We start from the raw sequence: 27,587 nt of genomic DNA on the forward strand, positions 1-27,587 counted from the left end.
GCAGCGGGGGGGATTGGCGGCGGCAGGCTATGGACGAGGCGGAGGCGGCAGAAATCCCCGTGGAGGCCCGCGAGCGGAATCGATGCATTTTTCTCCTATCAGGCACCTGGAGCTAAAAGCGCAGAGGTGGCGCCGACGTGGCTTTTATAGCCGGCTGGGCGGAGGGGGGGTGGGGCCTGAAGAGGACCAATGGCCGAGCGCGGGCGTCAGCGCTGACTCATACGCACGGGGCGCTGACCGTGCTACCGCGTGGCCTGCTGGGAGCTGTAGTCGACACCGCCCTCGGGTGACCGCAGAGTCGCGGCACTGCATGCTGGGAGTTGTAGTGCGGGGCTCTACAACTCCGGAGTGCACGCCGGGAAGAGAGGGTTCAGTTTTCCGCAGTCATTGGTAGATGCCGGGGCTTACGTCACCCCCCCCGCCTCCCTTATGCCCCTCCCCTCGTCCTCGTCTGACCCGGGGAGGGGCGGACCGCCTGGTCTTCGCTGCAGCTGCAGGCTCAGACACCGAGGGCGTTGCCCAGCAACCGGGGAGAGGGGGGTTGGCCGCGCGCTCTTCGCTCCCGACTGACGTCACGTCCAGCGGGGCAAGGGGCGTGTGAGAAGCGGAAGGCTGTGGCCGCACATTGGGCCGGGAAATGTGAGGAGACGGCCCGTGGCACCATAGCTCGGCGAGGGGCAGGGGCTTCCTTGGGGGCGGCCTTTAAGGGCCCGGCTGAAGACTTGGGGTAGAGGTAGATAAGCTTTTGAATAGCTCTGTCCCAGGTACCTGCTTCTCCAATGCAAAAGATAGGCCCTGAGAATCAGAAAATGAAGGTTGGAAGGGCCCGCAGGAGCTCATCTAGTCCAACCCCTGCTCAAAGCAGGACTGGCCCTACCTAGATCATCCCAGCTAGCCAGGTCTTAAAACCTCTAAAGAACGGTGCTTTTAAGCTCTCAGGGTAGCCTGTTCCACTGCTTTCCTACCCTCCTAGTGAGAGTTTTTCCTAATATCTCAACTTCCCTTGCTGCAACTTGAGACCATTGCTCCTTGTCCTTGTTTCTGAACCAAAACGCTTGCCCCTTGCAGAATTTCTGGACCACCTCTGTGTTACACCCAGGGTGACTAGGAGCTTTTATTTTATCTAGAGAAGTACAAGAGAAGCAACTATACACTGATTTATTGGGATATTATCAACGAGGCAACTTTACCAAGAGCAGCTAAATACAGCAAAGAAAATATAGACATGTTCACTACCGGGTGGTGAGGTCTGAGGGCCCTCAGAATCTGTCTTCAGGGCTTGAGGCAAGTTCCAGACTCGCACCTCTCCCTTTTATATGGTTCAGGTTCAGTTTTCTGTATTCCCACCCATTTCTCTAAAATAAGGATTTCTTGGCCAATTCAGTAGGGAGCAGGAAAATTGAACCATATCCTGTGACCATTGTTCGTTCTTAGGTCCCTGCTACACATGCAGGTAAAGGCATGATGGGATCTAGGGTGCAATCCACACAATCGCCCCTCCTGCCATGCCATGTGTGTATGACAGGAGGAGTGACTGTGCCACATTAGATCCCACCACACCTATTGCCAGTGCAGGGGGAGTGGGATTGCATGGCTGGGAGCCACCTCAGTTGAGAGGCTCCATGCACCTACACCTGAGGGATCACACAGCAGCCGTGATCACCCAGGCTTGGGCTTTGTGAAATCCCAGGAATGTGGATCATGGTCCTTATTTCATGCACCCCTATGCAAATTAAAGCTCAGTAGCAACCAGCTATAAAAGTTAGTACAAATTTTTTTAGGTCTAACTTTATAACTGGTTGGAGCATGATATGATAGGTACTTTGCATGTGTAGATGATCTTAAGGTAATTGTGCAGTTAACCAGGTAATTGAGCAATACCTGTAAGGTGTAGAGGAGCCCTAAGTTCACCTTACTAGCGTTGGGTGTGATCCGTGCGCTTTGCATCTCAACTGCCTTGAAACTGTCCCTCACAATCTGTTTCTCTCACAAGATAATCATTTTGAATGCAGACTGACCTGCTTCTGAAATCAGAATATCTGGAAGAAGGAATACAGTGACACAACAAGCACAGCAAGGAGTGAGGAGTGTTCATGGCTCCCCAGCAACAGCTACAAGGTCATTCTTGCACTACCACAAGGTAACTTTGAACATTATTTGTGTTCCTTTAAATAAATAAGTAAATGTTAGTTTTCCACTCCTGCATTTCCAAGTATTAACACTGAAACAACTATAAAGCCTTATGGAAAAGAATGACAAAAGTATTTGGGGCTTATCTAGTTGCTCATTTTTATTAAATAAATACATTTCAGTTTAACTGTTTTTTTCCCACTTTTTGATCATTAATATGTTTTCTGTTGGAACTGTGGTTCTTTGGAGGGTTGTCTGCATATTTACCTGTGTGGCATCTGCTGTTAGGAAACTTTGTAAGCCTGCACATGAATGCAGATCCTTGCAGATTGGGAACCAAAGTTGTATTAAAAGCACCGTGCAACTTCACTTCCATTCATTTACAGTCCTATTGTTGCACAAACGGCTAGTTTCGTGCCCCTGGAGGCTTGTCCAATCCACCCCTAGGGGAGAGTCACACACACACAGGCTAGGTCCAATTTCAAATTTATTGTTTGCAAACAGATCAACTAGGGAGTTAATTTACTCAAATCAGAGTTGACCCCAAACAGAGTCTGGGGTTCCTTTTTATAGCTAACATAAACAAAAGATTCTAACGTGTCGCGTAATTATTGGCAGCCCAAGTATTACGTCTTACAACATATGTCTAGCAGTTATATGTTCTATGACGGTTTACATACATGTCTCATTTACATCTTAAATCTCCTCCTTGGGGCTGTCCTTAAGTCCATCTCGGTCATTCTTTGGTCAGGGTCTGAGTTCTTCACATCAGCATCTTTCCCTGTCCCTCTTCTCTTATCTCTCGTAAGGAGTTATTTATTGCATCTGTTCCTGGCTATGTCTGCAGAAGTCTAGTGCTACTCGTAAATCTATCATTGGCCTACATGCCTTAGCAGAAGCAAGTGTGATAATATGCAGAAGCAATTATGTAGTGAAGCTAAACAGTTCTCAGCTATGAAGCCTTTGTGTAGGGAGATGAGACATTTTTACCACACAGCTGCTACACAAACGTTATTGCAAAATCATAATGACTAGGTTATAACATATTTTTACCACACTATGAGACCAGAACAACATAGAGGAAGTTTGGGAAGTGTCACAACCCAACGTTGTGGATTTTTTAATTGTGTGTGCTTCGGCACCGCTAAATTATGTTCCCGCCGAATTGGAGCTCTTTTGCACGACGGAGTGTTCTGTTGTTATGGAGAACCCGCGTGCAGAAAAGTGTGGCTTGCTAGCCGTACAAAAGGCTTAGGTGGTTTCCGCCCAAGTTGGAGAGAGAGACGGATCTCTAAGTGCTGTGGGTCCTTTCGAACCCAGCACGTCTTTCTTAAGAAGGCGATAGAGGCTCCAATTGCCGAAACCCCAGAGCCTAGCAAACTCCGGGGCACCACTCACCGACGGCCTCTAGCCTCTCCCCGTCACCGATCGCAGCCCAGACGAATCCCTACCCTAGAACCCAGTTATCGACACCACGGAGTCTTAACCGCTCCGGGGATCCTGGGAACAGAACCCAGTTATTGACACCACGGAGTCTGAACCACTCCGAGGATCCTGGGAACCGAGTTTTAGAGTCCTCCAACGAGGATTGAAGCGGAGCTGTACCTGGGAAACTGTCCAGCCTGCACTGCGACCATCTCCGGTGTAAGTAAATAATCTTTTCAATCAACCATTACGCCTCCGTGACTGATTCTAGCTCGAGCGTACTACTCCAGCCCGCGACTTTTCTCCGGCCCTGCGTGCTCGGGCTGCCGGCCACAGCCCGCGTGCACACAGACGGGCCCGGCTCGTGCCCGGCGAGGACGGGACTGGGAGCCGGCCCACACAGGAAGTAGTATAAGTATGCGGAAGCAAAAGTATAAAAGTGTTTCAGTCATTATGGTGTGGAAGTTCAGAGAGTGGTACAACTTCCTTAGAATGAGTTCTTGTTAAAGAAGTGTAGCATCGTGAGGATTAGGTCCATATTAGGTCATAAAAGTAGTACTGGTTAAATGTGTGACGGAACGCTGGGTATCAATTCTGCAGATTTCTATGAGGGAAATGATCCAGCAGCACCTCTCTAGTGCCATTTTAGCCTGGCCAGACTGTGCTCTGAAATCCTTCTCTTATCCTTAGTCAAATAAGACAATAATGATAAGCAATGTGTTTTTCAGTATATAGGATAGAATTAATGATAAGCAATGTGGTTTTCAGTATATGTGTTTTAGAAAGAATGCTACCAGATTGGCACCATGATTCAGATGGAATTTGGACTCCACTTTTGGCGTATACTTGTGAAGAGAACAGGTGTCCATTGGGTAGGATGAAAAGATCAGCTGTTAAAGCCATCAACTTTCTTGCTCTTCTTGCATACCTAATTTCAATTAAAAATGGTGGTCAAAACCATTATATCCTCTGAGCATTTGAATCACTTTTTAACAGTGGCAAGAACAAAACACAAAGGGCATGGACATGCCTGCAGGCTCGTGCACTTGCAGCAGCTCAAATAGGAGTGGCATAAATTTGTGCCAGAGTTTTTTGCTTTAGCGCATGTGCCTGAGCATGCACTTTGGTGTGGAACGAGTTGTGCCACTTGGGGCAAACTGACCCTGCCCAGCTCCTCCTGTATCTTCAACCAGGGGGAGCTAGAGGCTGTGGGGTGCTGGCCTCAGCAATATAAAAACCTGCTCTGGCGAGCAGCTCAGGGCTACTTGCCCCCAGGAGCTTCTGAGGCCCAGCCATTTGGTATCTGGGGACACTACCCCTTGTGCCAGCTGCACTGCTGAAGCAGCCCTAACCTGGAGTGGCCCCTGTAACTTCTACCCACTGCAGAAGTTTGGCACTGGGGGCTGCTGACTGTGACCTGCTGCCACCTGCAACAGCATCCGTTCTCTTAGACCTGCAGCCCCATGGCTGCGCACCTGCCAGACCCAGATGGGGTGTCCCTGCTCCGCCATCTGGGCAGCTATCACCAAGAAGATGTGCTCCTTGCAGTGGCCCACTTTGAACTGTCAAAGCATGTCCTTTTGGGCCCAAATGGCCAAGAGGTCAGCCATCTCATCTGCCTTCCAGCTGGGTCCCAGTGCTGGCCCTGGACAGGGTACTCTTCCCGGGTCACGCCACTTGTCTCACCAGCAGAGATCCTGGTGTTCCCTGTTTAAACATTGCAAAATCGTTGATAAGAAAGCCAAATTCTCTCATTAAAATACCCAAAGTAGTGTTCTTTTGCTATTAAAATGAAATGCCACTATATAGAGAGAGATCAATTGAGCAATGTTTTATTGATATATTTACATGTTTAAAGCAAATTGGAAGCTTACCAGTGCCTCTATCATCATAATAAAATGGATTTTAAATATCTATACACCTTGGCATTTACTTTTTGGGTTTTTTTGTCATAGAAAAATCAGAGCTGGTCTTACCCCTTTCGCTCACCAGGACATGCAGCGTTGAGCAGCACTGATAGGCCGGTGCCCTGCCCCTACCCTTGCCCCTCACAATCAACTCACAGCCCTCCCACCCCCAGTCCCTTCACTCCCGACATGTAGCCCCTGCCTGCCCCCACTAGTTCTCTCTCAGCCACAGCTCTGTCCCAGCACCAGGACATGAGTTCAGTTGCAGCTGTCCTACCATCTGTTTTGTGGCTCTGAGCAGTGCCAGCCCTTGCTTTTCTGCTCCCTGACCCATGCTGTTTCTGGGAAGCCCTCAACTGGGAATCAGGGACTGAGCTGGTCCCTTTCCTCCCAGGCTGGCCTGCACAGGCTGCTCTAGGGGGCAGGGGGGCTCTAAGCCTGGCTCTGGCGGTCTCTCCTACCCAGAGCGTTCCCCCACCCCTGACCCCCATATCTCTCTGACACATGCCTGCTGCCACCTCCACCTCTCCCCCCAGCCTATCACACCCCTCCAAGTGGCTCCTGGGACCCAGAGCCCCCTCAAGCTGGGGCTGCATGTCCCAGCATTGGTGTGGGCGTGAGAAAGGGATGCAGTGTGGCAGTTGCCCCTGCAGCTGCAGCTCCTGCCAGCAGGTCCTGTCCCATCCCATGTGGCTGGCTGAGCATGCAGAATGTGAGATTTGTGGGGTGGGTGTAGGATTACTGGGGGCAAGGTTTAGGGTGGTATGGTGCCTGTGCAGGGGGTTGGGGTTTGTGACTGGGTATGTGGGTGAGGAGTTTGTGGGGGTGGTTTGGGGGATGTGGGATTTGTGGGTGGATTGTGGGGAGTTTTGTGGGTGTGGGGAGATGGTGGGTGTGGGGGAGCTGCTCAGGAGGGGTGGGTCCCCTGCTGCCCCAAGGGGCTCAGCCCCCCACAACTCACTGACAGCCCCCACTACATGGCACACATGCCCCCCATAGGGCACAACCCTCCCTCACAGGTTGCACAGCCCCCCCGCAGCAGCAGCGGCGGCCATTGGGCTGTTCAGGACCCTCCTGGCTGGCACACACCCCCGCTTCCTCTCCCCACTGTGATGCGGGGCGGCACAGCAGCACAGCGCAGCCCTGGCCACCTGGCACCGCCTGCGCCACATCACACGGGGCCATGTGCCTTTGGGCAGGACTGGGCCACTTGGGTTGTCACCCAGAGGTCGGCACCACTTGCAGGGACCATGTGTGGCACCAGTCTGGGTTCTGCTTCCATGGAACCAGCCCAGCCTGATGGCATGCAGGGCCCATGCAAGCAGGACCCGACCCAGTGTGACGTGACATGCAGTCCCTGCAAGCAATGCCAGCCCCCAGGTAACCGCCCAAGCGGCCCGGTCCTGCCCAAAAGCACATGGCCCCGCACTGGGCTGGGCCTGCGCAATGTGTCACAGGCAGCTCTGGGTGCCAGGTGGCCAGAGCTGCACTGTGCTGCCTCGTGTCATGGCAGGGAGCTGTGCCAGGAGGGTCCTGAGCACCCTGTTGGCGGTTGCTGCTGAGGGGGGCTGTGGGTCATGAGGGGGGGCAGGCAGGGGACCTACCCCTCCTGAGCAGCCCCCCCCCACACACACAGAGTCTCCTGCATCCACACAGGCACCTGCTCCAGTCCCGCCCACCCCCAGTCCGTACTTACGTGGGACGGAGCTCTGGTCCAGGTTACTGAGGCCTGCACCGCTCTTTGCCCCACACAGGAAGGCAGTGTGCTGCAGCACCCGGTGCAAGGGGCAGCCATAAAGATACTCTGGCTGGCTACCAAAGCATCTCTTTGGAGAACCCCAGCCTCCGGTTTCTTTAGGGAACGCTAGAAGAGTGCCTTGTCCTGTATTTTTTTTTCTGCGGGATTCCCAGGTATCAAATATAGAGCCTGTGGTGCATATATGCAGCACGGGGAACATTTTTTTTGTTCTGAGCATGCTTCTTGCGGCATCTCAAACTGCTTTGAGATGCCGCAAGAGGCATGTGCACGTTCAATTGGATGCACCCAAAGAGCTCAAAAGTTGATTTAACTGGTTAGTAGCAGATTAAGGCCCCATAATGGAGTAGGGGCCCTATTGTGAAGGTCAGATGTAGTCAGTATAACATAAACCAAATTGCAGTTCTTGGTTGGGATATAAACTCAGAACAAGATCCCTGGATACCAGGTCTGATGATGGTAGTAGAAGAAATGGGCTCCTTTAAGACATCTAAATTATTGTACATCAATACTATCTGGATCATGCTAGACGACCTGGTATGATCTAGTTTCTGTTTTAATATATCCCGTTGCTCATTAATGATATTGACTGAGAATGAACATACAGGGTTGTACATAAATAAATGCCTTTCCCTGTTTCTATGACTTAAGATTCCTTGTAGGGCCACCTTAAGCAGCAAAGAACTTTGAGCAATAAATGTTGGTGTTTTTATAAAGTGGTGTTGTAAAAACATATATTTCCTGCCCCTTAAAGACTTGTAGATACATTGTTATCAAATGTCTTTCTTCACTTTGCTGTTCAGCCTGTTTTGCAATTGCTGGTTTCCTAACGTCAGCCACTGTGGTGGTGTTCTGAGCTATCAGGATGTAAACAGAGTCTCTAAATGAAAATAGTGGTTGGAGGGATCATCTTAAAACTCAGAAATTTCTTGCTTTTGTGGATTTATTAGACCTTTGTACTTACTAAACAGTGTTTATTTAAATGGAAGAATGCCAAATTGCTTGTGTTTAGTACTCAGATTTCCATAAAAACTTCATAGAGAAGCCTCTGTAGAGTAGAGAGAAATGTGCACATCTGCATCTCTGCAAAATGAAGCCCTGTGACCACTGAAGTACAAATCTCCTAGTTATTAGGAAATACTGTATTATCACTGTACTACAAAACTTCAGAGAGTTATTTTTTGTAGATTATTTTATTTAAAATTGAAACCTGAAAATTGCTAATAATCTCCTCCCCCTCCCAAAATAGTAAAATGTTGAAAATATATTGTATTATACTTTATACATAATGCATGTGTACATCATACATATTGCACTCTTTGCAAATAATTAACCACTATTCAGTGTCTTGCAAGTTCTTTCTGATAGAAGAAGCAGCTGGATGGCCAAGTACTTTTCTGACACAATCCTGTTTATTTACATTGAAAATGCAGAAGGGCCTGTTTCCTTGAACACAGTAGGAATCAAGCAGCAGGGGAAAGTTTCCTGTGCTCACATTTCCAAGACTCTTTACAGACAGCACTCTGCTCCAAAGCTCCCTTCCTTATACTGCAAGCCCTCTTCTAGAGGTCTGTCAGACTTTCTTGCTGCAACCTGTGCTGTTTATGTGATCTTGCAGACACAGGTGCAGTGACATCAGTCTTCCAGCTTTACATTTGTTTCAGACTTTGGAGACCTTTTGGCCCACATGACCCAGCCACTGTCCAGATTTACCTATCCTTGAACAGTGATTTTTCCATTGTTTCATCCATCAGATGGGTCATTGATCTGTTGGGTCGTTGATTCCAGCTCCCTGCCATGACAGGCAACCATATCATTATAATACCTTTCATAAAATATTGAAGCCTCATCTTACAACTAGTTAGGTTTCTTTTCCCACTACTCCTATTGAAAGTCTGCTCCAGAACTTCACTTCTCTCATGCTGAGAAACCTTTTCTTCTTAATTAGCAACCAAAATGTATTCATGATCAATTTACATCCATTTGTTCTTGCACTAATTTAGCCTTCTATTTCTTTTCCCTCTGGATATCTACCGACCTGACATCTTTTTAGAGAGCAGTGTTATCCTGTCTTCACTTAATTTTGCTAGGCCAAACAAGCCAAACTTTTAGTATCCTCTCATAGTATAGGCTGTCCATACCCTTGGTCATCCTAATAGCCCTTCTCTGTACCTGTTCCAGTGCAACTTTATCCTTTTTGAACATTAGATGACCAAAACTGTTCACAGTATTCCAGATGAGGTCTCACCAGTGCCTTGTACAATGACATTAATGCTTTCTTTCTGGAAATTCCTCACCTGATAATTCAAAGATTGCATTTGTTTTTTCACAGCCAACTCACGTTGGTGGCTCATAGTCATCCAGTGATGTTTTTTTCTTCCTTTGTCACTTCCAACTGATAAGCTCCCAGCTTATAGCAGAAATGTTATAATTAGTCTCAAAGTGCATGATCTTTCATTTTGCATTATTAAATGTCATCTTTGAATTATTCCAGTCCTCAAAGTCATTCAGTCCTCCTCGGAAGATATTCCAGTCCTCCTCTGGAGGAGGACTAATGTTTCCTAACTTTTTTCAGCAACAAATTCAATTAGTATGCTCCTAATTTTGTGCCAAGATCATTAGTAAATATATTAAATAAGATTGGCTGATTTTTGCAAGATGTCACAAGTAACCTCCTTCCAGTCTGACAACTCTCCCTTTCAGCACACTCTGTTATCTCCTATTTAAGTTCCTTCCTTACCTTTCATCTCTTGAATTAATCGCTATCTTCTTCAGCCTAACTAAAGATTTATCACGTGCTATAAATCATGAATGCTGAAATTTGCCACATATTTAGTCTATAAATAGAGGAAAGCTTGATGATAACACTGTTATCAGACATAATGTAGTGCCAGACATCCACATTCATTTACTGGAACTAATGCTGCCTGTTTGAAAGATTGGCTCTTATTCAGACCTATGCTGCAGCAGCTGATATCAGTAGAAATGCTCAAGTTGCAGCCTGACATGCATAAGCAAACTGGAGAGTGGGGAGGTGGTGTTGTGCAGGATGATTTTTATGCAGGCTTGTCAGCTTTGGAACTCTGTTTCCCCTTAGTCAAAATTACTTGAATCTGTTGACTCTCAAGACAAATGGAAAATCTTGTCTTTCCTTCTTCATTGCTAAGCATTTGAAATAGGAAGCCAGATTGATATGAGTGGTTAATGTTGAGCAGGAAGATTGCTTCAACTGCTAGTTTACTTGAATTTCTGGTTGGGCATTACATGGAACACACTGGTGCAGTTTAGCTGTAATCAATTACATTTTTATTGCATGTCAAGAGGGTAGATAGGTACTTTTAATTCTGTATAAACCTAAATAGTGAAATAAAATTAACTAGAGAATCCCATGCTTGGTTGCTTCTGTCAGCCAAGCTTGTGGCATGCAGTAGTAGTTTCTTGTATTCCTCCATTCCCTCCCATACGAGGTCCCATATTCCATCTGCCTCTCTATCAGGGACTCCCTGAAAGTTACCACCACAGCCTTCATGCATGGGGCTCTCTGTGTGTTTCCCAACTTTCTCCCACATAAGGGATCACCTTTCTCCCTTTGTTAAGGGCTCTGTGTGGTCCCGCATTTCCCTTTCCACATGCCATAGCTTCTGTTAGTTCCCATCCGTTCTCCCCCACTATGTCAGGGTCCCTATTTTCTTCCTTCCTGTCAGGAGGTGATGTGACTCCACCAGATTGTTGTTTGGGACATTAAGTGACATGGCTACCTGTGACTGGTATTCGGTGATGCAGTGGCGGAGGAATGTGACCTTAACCTGCACTATCATGCGGACAGTGCGTGATCGCTTGTAGCCTATCCAATCAGAAGTTACCCCTAAAGTGTGACTGGCTGGACCAGCATGCTGAGGCCTCCAGAATGTTCCATCAAGGGGGGACCCTGATTGGCTAGGGAGTCTATAAAGGGGACTGCGCGCCTCAGCGTAGGGTCCCCAGACGCTCCCGAACTCAGGAAGACAGCCTGATCACCTGTCTTGTCTGGACAGACCCCTAGGCCTCTAGCTAGATTCCTAGCATAGGCTACCACAGCTTATAGCTAGACCACGTGCAATCCGGAATGCCCTGTGTGTTGCCCAACTAGGCATCATACTTGTACTGATAGTATTTTCGGCTGCAGTCAACCTTCACGATTACACCTTGCTTGTTACTCGCCGCTACCCATCATCTGTTTGTTCTCCGCACCACGTCGTCTGTGTCCACCTGCTACTGTAAATAGTCCTTGTAATTAGTTCCTGTATTCGACTCGTTAATCATCTTGTTGGTTTGTAAGTAAACTTATGAATTTTCTTCACCTATTAGTTGTCGCGCTTTTTTCCTCTCTCACACTTGGCATCCCCGAGCGTGTCTGGGTTGGGGTCACTACTCAGTGCCCCACTCGACACGCAACTGAGGCCATTTTTCAAACACCATCCTTGAATTATGGCCCACACTTCCCTGTGTCAAGCCACTCAGTTACCTCCTCCTAAATGCCTTTTTCCCTTGCTCCTTATTCCTGCCTTATTTCTTCTTTTTCTATTGAGGAAATAACACTATATTGGGAGGCCAAGCAGAGTTGAGATAAGGGAACAGACTATGTAGTTACAGTTCCTAAGTGTGGGCTGCCATCCCTGTTGAGTAGCTGCAGTTGTGGAGGAGCTGCCAATAAGGGAATGACTCATGGGGAGTTTAAAAACCCAGAAAGGAGAGCAGAAAGGGGGATCGTGAAGAAACATTTTGGAGGGAAGGAGTCAGTTGTGACTAGAACCGCTTGCTCTAGTGAGGGGTCAGGTTGCTGTTCTGGGGCTAGAGCCAAAGGGGGTTCCTCTCTGAGTGCCCACAACAGGGCATTGAGATTTGGGGTTTTTATTTAGTTTTTTGTCTATTTGTTTTGTGTTAGGGGGAGTGGCTGAGGAGCTCCTCAGGGAGTGAACCCACCTGCCAAAGCCAGCAGACCAAGCAACCTGCTTACAGGGATATTATGCTGGGAGGTGCTATCAACCAGTTCTTTGATGTCTAGAGATAGTTGATGCTGCTGGCTCTGCTAAGCAGATGTCAGGGTCTTTGTTTCAGTTCTCCGATTTTCATCAAAATCAATATATTTTTGCAGTGCCATAGCAAGGGGGGGTGAGTGGGTTGCGGGTGCTGAAGCAAAGGAGCGTCAGCAGGTGCTGCCCAGCCAGGGCAGGGCATCGGATAGAGCCATGAGCAGCTCATTTGGAGGGGCATGGGGATGGGGGAAGGGCGGCTCCCGCCACTACATGCACTCCCAGGCAAGCATTGGGGGCGGGGGGGCGCATGTGCCCTCCGGATATGTGCGGGGTGAGGGTGGGCTGCTGCTGCGGGCTTTAGCCTGGGCACCAAACTTTGTTGCTACAGCACTGTCTTTTTGCCCACTGATGCTTAGGATATTCCCTGGAATTTTGGAATACATTTGATGGAGTATTACAAAGTTATTGCATGACTTGAATTAGGTTAAGTTTAAGACTGTCACTCAGACAAATATATGATCAATTCCAAAGTGATAGTCACATTTATTGATAAGTAAAGTTTTTAAATTCTGAATACTGATGAGCATGAATAAAAGAAAAAGACAAGTCCTTCATGCTCAGTACTGGGTACAGGTTGTAGCCACGTTGGTGTAATGACATAGAGGATTTACCCAAAAAATTTGTCTGCCTATCTGTTATTAGAACAACTAAAATTGTTGGAAGAATTTTTCTTTGCAAGCTTTCAGGTACAAACACCCTTTGTCAGGCTGAGGAAGCATGTCAGCCTGATGAAAAATATTTGTACGCAAGAGCTTGCAAAGAAGAATTCTTCCAACTATTTTAGTTGTTCTAATAACAGATAGAGGATTTACCCATAGAAACTTGCCTGCCTATACTCAGTATGGAGCATTTCCTCAGTAACTATGTAGACAGTGGAGAAATATGTACCTTGTTCAGCACTTGTTCAGATGGGCTTCAATGTAGATAAATGCAGGGTGCTGCACCTGGGGAGAAGGAATCCACAGCATACATACAAGCTGGGGAGCTTCCCCCTTGTGAGCACGTAGGCGGAAAGGGATCTTGGAGTCATTACTGACTCCAAGATGAACATGAGTCACCAATGCCAGACCACAGCCAGCAAAGCCACCCGCACCTTGTTGTGCATCCAAAGATGCATCTCAAGCCAGTCCAGAGAGGTGATACTCCCCCTCTACGCGACATTGGTCAGGCCACAGTTGGAGTACTGCGTCCAGTTCTGGGCACCGCACTTTAAGAAGGATGTGTTCTGCCTTGAGAGGGTTCAGAGGAGAGCCACCCGCTTGGTTGGAGGGCAACAGGACAGGCCCTATGAGGAGAGGCTGAAGGACGTGAACCTGTTCATCCTCAGCAAGCGGAGGCTGATGGGGGATTTGGTGGCTGCCTACAAACTCGTTAGGGGAGATCAGCAAATAGGAAGAGTCCTGTTCCACCCAGCAGCACCTGGGGTGACAAGGAACATTGGCCAGAAGCTGCTGGATAATAGGTTCAGGTTGGAGATTAGGAGGCACTATTTCACTGTCAGGGTAGCTAGGATCTGGAACCAACTTCATAGGGAAGTGGTCCTCACTCCTACCTTGGGTAAATTCAAGAGGAGGTTGGATGAACACCTGTCTGGGGTCGTGTGCTCCAACCAGTGGCAGGGGGGTAGACTAGATGATCTATTCAGGGCCCCTCTGACCCCTAACTACTATGAAACTATGAAACTTTGAAGAACCTTTATATCAAAATTAAAATGTAGCAGTAAGTAAAGTCCAAAGCAGATGTGAAAGAGGAAATAGTATGTGGCCCCAGCATAGGTTTCGTGCAATCTAGTAAATGCACATGCTATGCATAGCTGTCATTTCTAGGATTTCCAGCTGCTAACTAAGAAGAGTGACTCATTTAAGTGTACTTATGATTTCCACTTAGAAAGAATACAGGCAGCCAGGTACAGACACTGAAATGTATGCGTGAGAGTAATACTTCTCAGAACCAGATACTGATTCATGACTGGACTGTATTTCTGCCAGTTCAGTGGCCTCCTGTGTCTGATGCCTTAGTTTACTTTTATTTACTGAAAGTATGCCCAGCATCCACATACTTGAATCATCCCAGCACTCTCAAAGCATTCATCAGCACTTCTTCAGAAGGAAGCCCTGAAGAAATTGAATTGCAAATTCCTGGTGTTGGGCAGTGTGGTGGGGCACCTTTGGGTGCCTGCCACTTTAAGGGCTTAAGCAGGTAGCAGAGCCAATCGGGCAGGGGGGGGTGTCACATGGCAACCAGGAGGCCGCCTGATTGGAGGAGGGCTTGGCTGCTTGAGTATAAGACAAGGCACAGGGAACAGGGCCAGCAGTTGCTGCTGGGATGCTATCGAGGTAACGTCTCCCAGTGGGAGATTTGCTGTTCCCAGGAACATTCTGGAAGTCAGGGTAGGAACTGTGGGGAAAGAGGAGGTTTCTAAGAACCCAGTGGGGGTCCCAAGCCCCAAGGAAGTAGCTGTGGGCCTAGAGCAGTGGAGAAGCCAGCCTAGTAAGAGAGAAAGGCGGTGCACACAAGGGCCTCGGGAAGAGCCAAGTCAGCCTAGGGAAGGGGCTTAGAGTTTGTGGGCAAACTAAGGAGCTAGGTTAGCTCCTGGTTAGAACCGGTGGTGAGGCCAGGGGCTCAGATGAGCCCAGTGTAGTAAAGGGTAGCTTTATATAAGATCTCTGGGGCTCTAGGCAAGCCCAGCTTGACGGGACTGCTTTATGGAGGGGCCCAGAGGGGATCCCTGCTGAGGAAGAAGGTCAGCTGCTTCCAGACTGATCCCTAGACTGGTCAACGCATGGGGTCAGGGTCAACAGGCCAAAGGGCAAGTAAACCCACTGTGAACCCACTGTGAAGGGTAGGCCAGGGCTGTGGAGAGCTGCTGGCACCCCGACTGGCCCAGGGGCAGGGCCAAACCCTAAAAGAGACCTCAATGGAGGTGAACCACTGCTAAGAGAGGATAAGAGGTCAGCCAGCAAGCAGGCTGATATGAAAAAGACTGAAGTTCAGCCACCAGATGGGAGGTATCCTGTAAGGGGCCTGAGAGATGTGGCCTATGGCTAGGAGCTATGCTATAAGATGGAGGCTGGAATGGAGTGCCCAGGAGTGAGCAGCCCTGGAGGAACATCAAGAAGCCCAGTGAGGGGTAAGACCAGGGCAGGTAGGTCTGCAGTTGGTCCTAGGGCACAACCTAAAACTACACCTTGATCGGGTAGGATGGTGTGGTGGGGCTGCCTGTGGCAGGGCAGTCCTCAGGAAATGCCACACCAGTACCTCCCTAGTGAAAGGTGAGTATGGGGCACTAGAAAACCTCAGCCCCCGCTGCCTTATGGGTAGCCCTGTGGAGAAGAAGTGCTAGGGGAGCACACCCTGAGAGAAAAGCACCCGGCTTGGGTGACAACACAGGGGCCAGGAGGGACCAAGACCTAGTGGGAGGCCTGAATAAGAGTGAGGCCTAGTGAGAGGCCAAGAGTGGGGTCCAGGCACACAGACGGACACCTCAGGCCCAACGGGCACAAGGACCAGAATCTCCAGGGAGGTGGCAGAGTAGTGCTCCCAGTGAGGGGGCAGAATGTGAGGGGCTAGGAGCCTAGTAAGAGGCGAGGAGCCCAGAGTGTGTGTGAGTAGAGGCTCCAGGCAGGGGTAGAGTAGAGGCCCCAGAGAGGGGTAGGTGGCCGAGGCACATCTAAGGACACCTGAGGCCAAGTTGGGCCAGAGGCCTGGCCAAGGTATGGCTGAGGATGCCTGAGGTCAGGTTTGGACCAGAGGCCAAGTGTGGCCCAGCAATGGGGCGGGGGGAGTTGGAAGTCATTTTGGATGCCATCTGCGAGGCACGGAGCATAGCAGAAGGGAGGTCAGAGCTGTGTATTTTGCCTTGGCATCAATTAAATGGGTAGTCTCCTGCATTTTTTTCCATCTCATTTTGATACATCAAGGTGTGGCAGGTGAGTTAGCGCAGACTGCCCTAGACAGGTGGACTGGCAGACACTGTGACCAGCTCCGGGGATGGCCCCCTGTCTCAGGCAGCAACTGGACTCATCATACTTGTGCTAAAAGCATTGTTTTTTGGTAGATCATCCAAATGAGATATTAACCTGAAAACTGCTAAGTAACCCAAAGTATTCTGTTACACATTATCTATTTCATTTTGAAAGTAGTTAGATTTGGGGAATTTTTCTAGGTAACAAACATCTAATATATTGTTGTCAATATGAATTTGTCAAATGAGTGGACCTTAAGAAATAGAAAAGAATAGCAGATTGCAGAAAAGAAGGAAAGAAAAGCAGAGGAAAGCGTATGTGTCTATGTTAATTTCAATCTGACTGGTCTCATTGGATATGGTAGCCTAACTGGGAGATATCCCAGTCCAGTTGTTCACTTTTTCCTGCACAAGGTGCTGCCTCTTGAAAACACTGCCTTAACTGAGATTCAGTGTGAAAATGCTTTCCAAATTAAAAAACATGGGCCTCTCATACAATGTTTGTCCTCAAACAGAGAGACCCCTCCATCACCTACACAGAATTAATTTCTGATTGAAATTAAATATTTTCTTAGGAAATGGAGAGGAAGAATCATCTAAAAGTTCCCAAGAAAGATTACAATGCCATACAAAAACACTTCCAGTGGATACAGTTACGTATACAGTAACAGAAAACACAAGTGGAAATACAAGTTAGTTTTGCATCATGTGAAGTATCTCACTAAATGGAATAGTAGCAACCTGTAACATAGCCAACATCCTTCCACCTCAGAATAATATACTTAATCAGTTGGACTGCATCTATCCACCCCTACTGACAGTATTATTAAGAGGCCATACTCAGAGGTTTGCTGACTTGTGTGGGATCAATCTACCTCATCAGGATTAGGATTCAGACTAAAGAGCATAAAATAATTGTGAGAAAAACAGAGATGTGGAAAACCCAAATAGTGGCTATTAATGCCAGATTACTGGGTTTCTCAAATAAGGAAGAAGAAGAGAGCCTTATTTTTGTAATAAGAATAATTACAGTGATTTTTTTGAGATTTCATTACTGACTGTAAAGAGAGGTCCCTTTAGCTCAGGGTGCTGGATCCGTACTGCAGGGATTCTCATGGACCAGATCTGGCGTGGGGTACTTACCACTGCAGCAGTCAGGCAGCCACTGGCCGTGGTGAAGACAGACAAATGGGTGTTGACTTAACACGTGCCAGATCAATGCTTGGGATCTCAGTATTGCAGTATTAGGCAGAAGGGCATGACACAAAATTATATACACACAAAATATTCATATGAAAATTATTGATCCGCACACACATCCATACACAAACACACACTCGGGCAGCAATGCTTGGGGATGCTTGGTGACTGGGGGTGGGGAGAGACAGAGACAGACAGACAGATAGAGATTCCAGGAGCAGAGTAGGGAGCAGAGCTAGGAGCAGAATGAAGAGCCAGGAGGGGAGGGAAGCTGGGGGCTGAGGCAGCAGAAAAATGGGGGTGTTGGAGGTGACAGAGACACACAGGGACGAGAAGCAGAGATTGGAGCAGGGCAAGGACTGCAGTAAGACAAAACCCAACTCAGGGTTCCAAATAACCATTTTATTAGACAGTGTAAGTGTGTGTGCAGAAACCAATAATTTGTAATCCGAATATTGTGTTACCCCTTTTCTTATGCACTCACACAATGGTAGCAGGGGAGAAACAGCTTAATAGAGAGATTGAAGTCAAGGGGGTACAGAAACAGAGCTCAGGTCCCTTGTTTGGAGGGAAAATGTGAGTGATAGCTACCTATCCAGGCTGTGAGTCAATCATTGATGGTCAGTCGGGATCTTCTCCAGTGAGGTGTTGTCCAGAGAGGGGTTGCCGGCAGGACCTCTGGATGGATAGGTGGTGTGGTGTAGTGCTGGTCCGGATGGAGAGGGCATCCTAAGGAGGTCACACTCTACCACCCCTTTTATATGGGTGGGCTACCTGTGACTCCAATGGGGAGGACATGCCCAGGCAAGGGCCAGTTCTGCTCAGATGAAGACGTGCAGTTCCAGGTATCCTCATTGTCTGATGGGATACAATGATGGAGTTGCTGGTTTCTATTCTGTTCCTTGGTTCCATGTTGCTGGTTTCTTGGAGGGTCTTTATCTTTCAAATATTGAGTTTTGTCTTTGGTTCTGGGAGGAGGTCTGTGGTTTCAGGGAGAGTCAATGCAAGGAGGTGGGAGGGTCGTTAAGTTGATGGTCTGGTCATTCAGTTGGAGCTATTTTAGGCCTGCTACTATTATGTCTCAAGCACTCTCATTCACTTTCATTCACCCAGTTTACATGGAAGGTGTAGGTATGAGTCACAGTTGCATCACAGCTACAATAGAGTATGCCCGGGCAGGGGACACAAAATGGAGACTTGACATTACTTTGGCTAGCTTACAGAAATAGGCCTAAATCATACGATATCAATATAAAACAGTAAAAAAAAAAAATCAATACAAACATAATGGGAATACAATATAAACCAATAGAAATCAATACCAAAATAACAGGACACTATTTACAATGATACATGGACAATATAAAAGGGGATTGTTACAGTAATGGAGAGTTTATCCAATGTTCTTAACTATGACTTATCACAACTACTTATAAGGAATAGAGAGGGCAAAGAGCAAATCAGAAATGGTTGGAGAAGGGAGGGAATGTATTTAAGTAAAAAACAAAAAAACAAAACCCCCCAAACACTGGGGGTTTTGCTACATGGGCACAAGCTAAACAGTAGCAGAGCTAGTGAGGGCTGTTTGGGATCAGCCCTTGCTTGCCCCCTGATGCCAATGGCCATTTCCCCAGGGCCCTAGGTTCTGTGTGAGGCCACCCCCCCACCCCCACTAATCACATGCCAAATTCCCTGGCTCAGCGGAGCAGATACAGCAGCTCCACAGGATGGATCCAGTCCATAGACCATATATTTGCTTTAGCTGGTCAGAGCTAGCCAGTTTTCCACCTAGACACTATGACTAAATGTTCTTGAGTCTTGTTCACCATGTGTTTAATCTGAATAGAATTGTTAGATAGGACCCTATTTGTGTTCCATGTAATAGCACAAAAGAGAACTTGCAGATCAGAGACTGGTGGAGCCATGATGCCTTCAAGTAGCAATTTCCCCTTCCTGGTTCTGAGTTGATCTTGGACTTCAAAATACTTGAAGAGCTGTCTAAACTGTGGCCACTTCTCCAGATTGCTGCTTAAAATCTCCACAGTGTCTAGCCCTAGCCACCCTACCAGCATGCCCCCTATACCTGGGTTTGTGAGGGGGTCTTTACAGGACAGCCAGCCACTCTTTTTTTACTTCCTGCACTGGAGAATTCTCCAGCCACTGGATACAGAACCAGAGCAGGGATGTGAATGTTACCATTCAATGACTTGTATTTTAAATTTACAACTTCACACAGCCTCCTGCACAACTAACCCTTTCATATCTGATGGGAAAATGTACCTACAACAGTTGCAGGAATGTACTGAAAATGTAGATTTTGCTCCTTTTAAAGTAACTGGAAATGAGGAGGAAGAGAAAAGCAAAATGTACATGTAGACTAGAGATCTAAATAGGCCCTTCAGTGCAGCTAGTAATAAGGTTGATTTCACCCAGACAATAACACTTAACTATACTCTAGATGCCCAGGAGATCTTTCAACCTCCTGGACATCTAGCCCAAGAATAGTGGGTAATAGAGTGAATAGTATGTATACATGAGATTAGTCTGAAAGAAAAGTAGAGAACACTAGGAACTCCATAAAGGACCTGCTTCTGGTGTGCGTGTCTTATTTTCCTGGGCTAAGTGTGCAGTAGTGCGTTGTAGGTGCAGTCAGTAGAGATCTGTTTCCTGCTTCTTTACCAGGGGACTACCCATTAAAATAACTGTAAACTAGGTTTCACATGCAAGATTCATCTGAGTGGAGGATCTCACAGGGTGATGTTTGTGTTTATCAGTGTTTTTGCCAGCAAAACATAGGAAAAAAAAGAAAATGTCTTCTGATCAGCTAGTTTAAATGTCTTAGTGTTCTTAGGGTCCTTGGGAACTGGCTGAAGGCAAATGACTCTGGAATAGACTCTCAGAGGAGTGTGGGCACCTACCCTGGAGATCTTCAAAAGGAGACTGGACACACACCTTGATGGGATTATTTGACCCCAGCAGTCTTTCCTGACCAGAGCAGGGGGGCTAGACCCAATGATCTCCTGAGGTCCCTTCCAGCCCTAAACTTCTGTGACTGACGCTTAAAGATGTTAGTCAAAATCGGTGTCCTTGTGAAACTTAAATTTCTGAGAAGGATAAGAAATACTTTTTTCCTCACTGCCCTGGAATGTCTCCTTATCACAGAGCGATTAGGAGAACTGAGCAAAGTGGAAAACTATTCAAGGTTACATAATTCACTTATTATCAATATAATTGAGACTATAGCATGTGCATATATACTTTATACACAGTTTTGCAATACACAATTTTGCAGCAGTGTATGCTACTTAGGGCACACTACATTTATTCATATTACTCATTTAATAGTGAGCAAGGCAATTGCTTGTTTATCAATAAAACTTTTGGAGCCAAAACATAGGCCTTTTAGCAAGCTGTTTCCTCTTATGTCTTCCTTGCCTAATTTGAGTTGTAGAGCTTATCATTTGCATAACCTGGCCTGTTGTTTACATCATATATTCTATTGACATGCCAGCTACCACACTTACAAAAATCTACGTTGCCGTTGTCCAAAACTTAAGGATGACTGTGGCAAACTGGGGCTCCCCGCCTAGCCATGGTGCTAGGTTCCCCACTTGCCCTTGGACACGATACCCACCTGACTCACCTGCCACACCTTGTTCTTAATTAATTAAGATGTTAATTAAGGCAGGAGGCTGCCCATTCATGCCCCAATGCTGGGGGGCGCTACCTACAGCTCCGTACCTCCCCTACACTGCAGCCCATACCTCGCAGATGGCATCCACTGATGTTAATCTCACCAGCCCCACACTGGGCTCCAGAATCCTCCAATCAGGACCCCTCTAAGATCCCTCTATTCAAGTGGCCTACCCTGCCTTCATTTGGGCTATTTAGCTCCCTGAAACCATTTTCCCTCTTGGGCGTGGTCCCCCCGGGACCTTTGGCCACACAGGCCCTGGCCTCATCTCCAAGGCCAGTCAGGACCCCAGGCCCTCAGCTCCGGGTGTCCCTTGCTGTGGGCCCCTGGCCCTTTTGACCAGTCTGATCCTGGTCCCAGCATTGACCAGTCAAGGGTACTTGATATCAGGGCTCTGCCATCCTAGCCCCACTCTCTGGGGTCTGCCTTCTGGACCCTACTAACGGGTGACCCACCCGGTTGTGGGAGCTGGGGTAGCTCACACCACGACTGGTGTTCCAGGGTCTCACAGGGACTCTCACTCCCCACCTGGAGCAGCCTTTCTTTGTGGTCTATATGTATATGAACATACTGGGCTCTGAGCCCTGTGGTCTTCCTCCCCTTCACCGGGGTTCCTAATCTTTGCCCCCTTCACTCGGGGCTCCACACCGCCTCCTTCACTGGGGCTACTCATTTCTGCCCCTTCACTTGGGGCTCCACACCGCCCTCTTACTTGGGGCCACAGGGCTTCCTTCCCCGGTGGCCTCAGGTGGCCGTAGCTGTGCCTGGCCCCCACTCTCTTTCCTCAGGGTCTTGCACTCCACAGGGCTCAGGTGGCCGTAGCTGTGCCTGGCCCCAACTACTCTGGTGTTACACAAACCCATCCAAAGGTGAGGGCTACGGTTAAGGCACCCCTACCCGCCTTTCACCAGGTCACCGACCCCACCAGGCCACCCACTCCCAACAGGGTGCAGTTTTAGGTCATACCCAGGAGCAGGAGCCTCCAAACCATCCTCTACAGCTCCTGCCCTTACCTCCAGGATGATACATGAAGCCTCATAGCCAGGCAGTGTTGCTGCCTGCTCTGCCAGCAGCAAAATGCTCTGCTTATATAGGCAGCCCTGAATCTAAAATGGCTGCTGCAACCAGGCACCTGCTGACTGCCTGGCTTAGGCCTTAAAGTGGCAGGCACCAACAGTGCCCTGCCACACACCTCCCCACTTAAAATGGTACCTGGGAGAAGTTTCCCCTGCTGCTCCTCCAAAGCAGGCTCCCCTCAGAGCCTGTGAGAGCCCTCAAGTGGTGAGCACCCCCAAAGGTGCTCCACCACACACCTCCCCGCTTGGAATGAGATCTGGGAGTGCTTCACTTGACTGCCTTCCCTGCTGGGTTCTGCCCCAGCCTACTGCAGCCCCTGCACCACAAAGGTGTTCTGCCACAATGACTTCAGGCCTACCATTTTGCCATGTTCCTTTGGCCTTACCCAAACCATCCAAAATTGCCACAGATAGCAAAACATATTCCTTTATTTTGGTTAGTGACATGTGCCTGTTTTTGGGATGGAGGCTTCCATTGTTTTAGCTACCTGGTAATGTAAAAAAGTTAATTAGCTCTTTATACTGATGAAAGGTTATCTTTCCATCTACCCACTTCACCATAACAGCAAGGTAGCCACAATTTTTTTTCCATACTTAGTAAGGGATATCAGGATTTCTCTTCATCAGTAGCTGCCATGGAATATTAATATCAGAGGTCTAGTGGTACTTTAACTTGTAGGGAACATCTATTTTTCACGTTTCAATTTAAATACTTCCATAAACAGAACCATTTTTCTTATCACATTTTATAAATGCAGCTGCATGAACAGCTTAGTCCAGGAGTTCCCTTTACTCAGTCATTAATACAAATCATATCTCTTGTCTTTCTCATCTCAGAAATCAAATCTATTTTGCTGCACATCCAGAAGATTTAGGAATATGGACAGCATTTTCAGGCATAGTAACTTGAGAAACTCTTCACTCCAGCAACTGTAAGTACAGATTCTTCTTTTCCTTGATCTTTGGAATGTGAACATTAAAAAAGTGGTACCTTTACTTTGAGTTTCCAGTCTTCCAGTTTCCAGTTCTAAAAATCCAATAGCTTCTACAGCATTTTACATTTTTTACTTTTACCGTGACTGTAAATGTATGCATTAGGCTTCCATTTTTACAGTTATGAAAATAATTTCCATGTCACTCTCTGTCATCTCAATGACTGCCTTGCTCAGTGGTAAATAAGTTATATTAATATATTGGTAGTGTGCATAAGTAGTTTTCATTGCTGCCACCTACTGCTTTATAAAGTGAACTTTGTTTATAACAATTATAGTTTTTAAAGAGAAAGCAGTCAGTTTCAGAGAGAGTGAGAGAGAGTAAAAAGCAATTTCATACACTACACCTGCCCTTGAACCTTCCCAGTAAATGTTGGTAATTTTACATTTAACTAGTTTAAAAATGTTTTCTCTCTCTTTTACTGTTTGAAAACCTGGATATATGATGGGAAAATTGACTATGGTGAAAGAGTATATGCTTGACAGTAGCTGTGTATACATGTTCAAATGATTTGGGAAAATTTTCCCAGGGCAATCTTCCTGGTAGAAAAAACTTGCCTGGGGACACCAGAACAGACACTCAAATGCTAAGCCCCTGAAAAACAGAGACCTTGCAGTGCTGATACTGTGCAGCCAGGGTGTCCCTATGGATGCATCTCACAGTGTGCTCTGCAGGCTCCCTCAGTTTGCCTGGAGACAGATATCAGTAGTGGACAGGGTAGCCTGGATTGTCTGACCCAGACTGCTCAGGACCAGCCTATGTCTTGCTGCAGTACAATGTGGGGATTGGGAAGGGGACATGTTCTTCTCCTTGTTTGGCTGGGAGAAGAGTAGTCCAAGAAGTGACACACTCTCTCCCTGAAGGTGCTGGAAGCAAAACACCCTGGGATGCTGGAGGACTGTGTCACAGGGTACCATCTCCGGGAGTGGCCATGAAGCCCCTGGAGGCCAAAAAAGTTTTTTCTACCCTTCTCTTTGGGAAGTCTGCCTTTCACCCATCAAACCTTGTTGTCTATTTAATTAAGGGAGACTGCCCTGGTAATGTAATGACCCCCAGGTGTCTGGGGTCAATGCCTTGTGGGCTAATTTCGTGGCCCCAAACCGCCCCTGCACTATGCTCCAAGCCTGTCAGGTGTTCTCTACTTGATGTCACCTGGTCTCACTCCAAGATATTTGGCCTTTGTCCAGGCTCTCAGACCTCCTGATCCCACACTTTGCCCCTCTTTGGGCTCTTGGACTCCCTGGTCTGATTCTCTGTCCTTCTCCTGAGCTTCTGGACCCTACCGGGGAGCTGCCCTGGTGCCCTGTTACATACCTTTTGGTGGAAAATGCAGGCAGTTTAGTGATCCTAACCCCTGCTACAGAGGGGGTTTGGACAGGGCAGAGTAGATGTGGATCCCAGACGGGGCCCCCACCATGGAGATGGGAATACTGATGAAATGAATGGATGTACAACAGCAGCAACTAATTAAGGACCTTGCAGTTCAGAACCAACAGCAGTTGTAGCAGCTGGTGCAACAGACAGACATCTTATTATGACCACCTGTACTAATGGCATCTCCCAAGCCAGCTGCCACAAGCCAGAGCATCCCCAGAGCATTCCCACAGCTGACCAAGATTGGGACTGCCTGATGACCCCGAGGCATATTTAGAGATATCTGAGACGGTGGCAACTGTTGGCCTCTGGAGCAGTGGGCACTGATCCTGTCTCTGTATCTGTCACAGATGGCCCAGCTGGCCTATCAGGGTCTCAATGCAGAGACAGCTTGTGACTAGCAGGAGGTGAAAACTGTGATACTGGACATCCTTGACATTTCAGAGGAGACCTTCAGACAGCACTTTTGCAAGGAGTACCACCTGCCTGGAGACCAACCCAGCCTCATTGCCCAATGGCTGAAGGACTGGTATTGTCATCAGCCTGAGCCAGCACCAATACAGGAAAGCAGGTGGGGCAGTAATTCTCTGGGAGCAGTTTATCCAAATACTGACCCCTGGGGTAGGAACGGGGTATTGCAGCATCAGCCTGAGACCGCGGCAGAAGTAGTTTGCCTGATGGATCAATACCTGACAGCAGAACCCTCTGGAGGGCATAATCCTGAGGAGACCCTAACACCTTGGGTGCATCTACACGGGATGTTTATTCTGCAGTAGACTAATTAGCTGTGGTAAATTTCATGGTGTATACATGTGCATTCCTATTAGGGCACAGAAACTAATAAACTGAGCAGCAAGATAGTACTTGTAAATATAAATACTATCCTACTGCGGAGTAAAAAACTCCTTAGCAGCACATGTGTAGACACTGGAGGGGCTGGCTGGGACACAAGGGGGCTTCAGTACAGGGATGCCTGCTGGCTAGCCCCAAACCGAAGCTCCCTCGTGCACCAGCCAGCCCCTCCACAGCATGTTGAGCTGTGAGGAGCAGCCCTGGACTAGCCGGCTGATGCCCAGGACGCCCTGTCAGCTGGGCAGCTCCAACCCAGCTCCACAGGCTGTGCATGAATAAACTGAAGAACTTATTGCTACAGAGTTAATTGCTTCTGGGCACATGTTCAAACAGCATGCCCAGGAGCAAAACACTCTGGAGTAATAAGCTCCACAGTTTATTCATGTACAGTAATAGCACATGTAGACACATCCCTTGAGGCTCAAGACAGGCCCCAGAGGCAGAAAGCCAGACAAGGCAGGGTACTCAGGAAGTGCCAACTGGAGCTGTCCCCCCAGCCAGGTTAAACATCCCTCGATCCAGGAGATTGGGGCCTCCACTGGCCTTGGAGGGGGACTTCCAAGCCCATTTCCCAAAACCAGAACGGATGGCCCCAGACAACCTGAAAAGCAGGGGCAAAATATTGCCCACAGGCTGGATCTGGTCTGCCAGTTGACTGTATCTGGCCCATGGCTGCCCCTGCAGCACTTTTCATGGGGTTGAGCCAGGGCCAGATTAATGCATAGGCAAACTAGGCACATGCCTAGGGCCCTAAGTGAAGAAGGGACCCAGTTGTGCTTATTTTACATATTATAATTATTGAGTGAAAAAAGTAATATAAATATATAGTATTAAGTATGGGCCTACGAGTTTGTTTGCACAGGGCCCACTAAAGGGTTAATCGAGCCCTGGGTTGAGCCTCACCTGTTCCCACCTGGGGCAACCTGTGGCACATTCCCTCCCGCACCCACTGATGGCACTGCCTCAGCCCCTGCCTGGCCTAATGAGCATCTACCTGCAGGTGGCCGAGTGGGTGGATGGCAGCTAGGAGCTGGAGATGGATCCCTGCATGCTGGGGCAGGACCTGTCCAGTTGTAGCTTTTCCCCAAGCTGGCTGGTTCTGTGGTACCTGACACACATCCCCATGGCTGCTGACACTTCTCTGCACTACCTGTTACCTGGAGCGGTGCATCAAAGACAGGAGGAGGAGGAACCAGTGGAGGTGTGGGGAGCCAAGCTGTACCCAGGTGGCTGTAGCAGCAGTGAGAGCTGCCCAGACAGGAAGCTGTGCATGCTGGCTGAAACTAGGGTCAGAGCTGAGCCAGGGTGGTGCCATTGGCTTGTACAGAGCAGGTGCAGGCAAGAGCATGATGCAGGCTGCCTGGGGTGGAAACAGGCAGGGCTCTGCCCCATGCAGAGTGCCATGGGAGAAGCCATGGGTTGGCTGGGGTGGAGGGTAGATTGCATCTGCACTGCACTGCTTGGGCAAGCTCTGCTGCATGCACCTCCTGCCCCCCCACTTCCTCCCTCCACCCACCCCTGGCTGGGTCCCAGAACTTAGCACTTGGGCAGCTCCCCACACACATACACACACCCGTCTCCTCTCACTTCCCCACACATTCACACCCCACACACACCCCGCATCCCCTCACACACACAACATACAAAAGTAAGACTTTATTTTGAGCTATTATGCAATTGCCTCTACATACATTACTCAAAAAACATAAATCAGGACAAAAAATATTTTTTGAAATAAAATTAAAATATGTTATAGTAGATTTTTGATTTCTAGTATATGATTTGTTTTCTATCTATAATTTGTTAAAATGATATCTTCTGAAGATTTTGTGTGCGCAGTCCTCAACAGCTCACCCACACTCATCAAGTGGCCTGCTAGCCAAAATAGTTGCCCACCTGTGCCCAAAAGAGATGAGAACTGGGAGCCAGGAGGGAGAGGACCTTAGGGTGAGGGAAGCGTACCCTCTGGTTGTAAGGCATAGGACACCTATTTCATTTGTGGCTGCCCCAGACATTGGGCTTGAGACTGACCACACATGGAGTACAACTGTGCCCAGATCTGAACTGTGGGCTTGGGTGGTCCAGTTTGCAAAACTGATGATCCTGATCATGGTCAGTGACACTAAGATATTCAGGATGTG

At 48.0% G+C, this 27,587-nt stretch overlaps 1 long non-coding RNA gene across 2 annotated transcripts in view; it reads left to right on the forward strand.

Annotated features, from left to right (window-relative positions):
- The first annotated feature begins 133 nt into the window (after positions 1 to 133).
- Positions 134 to 27,587, forward strand: part of LOC102384322 — a 45,157-nt gene continuing 17,703 nt past the window's right edge. The window contains exons 1-3 of one of the 2 annotated variants that reach the window (XR_001358370.2): positions 134 to 733; positions 1,994 to 2,140; positions 23,065 to 23,159. This is a non-coding gene — a long non-coding RNA (uncharacterized LOC102384322). The remainder of the gene's footprint in view (positions 734 to 1,993; positions 2,141 to 23,064; positions 23,160 to 27,587) is intronic. The other variant, XR_003095036.1, reaches the window with a different exon arrangement.

This window comes from Alligator sinensis, unplaced genomic scaffold (assembly GCF_000455745.1).
Source record: "Alligator sinensis unplaced genomic scaffold, ASM45574v1 scaffold297_1, whole genome shotgun sequence".
Taxonomy (NCBI): Eukaryota; Metazoa; Chordata; order Crocodylia; family Alligatoridae; genus Alligator; species Alligator sinensis.